Source organism: Bufo gargarizans, chromosome 3 (genome assembly GCF_014858855.1).
Source record: "Bufo gargarizans isolate SCDJY-AF-19 chromosome 3, ASM1485885v1, whole genome shotgun sequence".
Taxonomy (NCBI): domain Eukaryota; kingdom Metazoa; phylum Chordata; class Amphibia; order Anura; family Bufonidae; genus Bufo; species Bufo gargarizans.
In genome coordinates this window covers 249,904,832-249,906,069 of record NC_058082.1, presented here as the reverse complement: position 1 = coordinate 249,906,069, position 1,238 = coordinate 249,904,832, and the positions used below count along the sequence as shown (strand labels likewise).

At 42.1% G+C, this 1,238-nt stretch overlaps 1 non-coding gene across 1 annotated transcript; it reads right to left on the bottom strand.

Annotated features, from left to right (window-relative positions):
* Positions 1-327: 327 nt before the first annotated feature.
* Positions 328-430, bottom strand: LOC122933509. The gene has a single exon (XR_006388464.1). It is a non-coding gene; the product is annotated as a U6 spliceosomal RNA (small nuclear RNA).
* Between the last annotated feature and the right edge of the window lie 808 nt (positions 431-1,238).

Genomic DNA, 1,238 nt, shown 5'->3' with positions numbered 1-1,238 from the left:
ACCTTGGGATAGCAATTGGGAGAACTTGCAGGAGGTAAGTGAGTCTTGGAATTATCAGAGACATCACCAATTTTTTTTTCTGCCAAACCAAGACAGATATGGATAGTCCAGGGAATCCAGCTGAGCAACAATAGCTTTCAGGAGGGGAGGACAGTTGAGATGGAACAGATCTGGGAGATGAGAGGTTAATTTAATGCCCAGGCAGGTTAGGTGTCTATCAGACCAGTTGAATGGAGAGCCTAATTGGAGGGCAGAAATTTGGGTTGGGGATAAACCTATGTGGAGGATCTTGGATTTTTCAGGGTTGATTTTAAAATTTGAGAGAAAAAAAAAATTGAACGCTTCACAAATGTGTCATCCTTGCGCAGGGGCCATGCTAATCTTCTCTGTATTGTTCCAATTTTAGTATATGTGAAGCCGAAGCAAAGACGTCTTTTTCCTATCTTGTTTACCTTCCATATCCTCTAACCACTTCCTTAGCAAGTTTGTAGACCTAAGGGATTGCATGGGAGTTTCACATTTTACTTTCCAACCCCTTAACTGAATGCACTAATTATCTCCAGACGTCTGTATTTTTTATTCCCTGCTTGTCCCTTCATCATGGTGCTTCGGCACTAGACTTCCTTCCTCTAGTGTACACTATGAAGGACAGCAGAATACCAACCCCTACCTGCTTTTAGCAGCGCCTTATGGGGTTCCAGGGCTCCTCATTGCTCTGTGCTGCATTCATTGTGATTCAATACAAAATCCAGAGGACTACCAAGACAAATATCATGATAACAAGTGCAAACCCAAAGGTGTTTCAAAAACCAATATTATCCATACCCAGCGATCATGGGAATAATGTGGTTGAGGTTCTTACCTCTCAAATATGGCTCGACCAAAAGTTGACCTTTTTTTACTTTCCCACAGTCCCGATCACAGGCAGAAAGGCAAAGGAGACACAGATAGATTTGTAAGAATAAGCTTCTTATCTTAACAGCACTATTTTCAGATCATCTGTGCATCCTGGTCCCTCTCCTTAATCAGTCGGAGTTGTTGGGAGGAGTCCACTGGTCGAGTCCCACGTTGGTGGCGTCAAGAATTGTTAGGGCAAAACCCCTACTTCTATGACCTGCTGGGGTCCAAATCAGATAAAAATACGAATACTCAGAAGAGATAATAACAATACAGACGGAAGGTTGTATCAGAATGATCTCTAATCTTTATTGGGCGGATACAAAATCTTTATACTCATT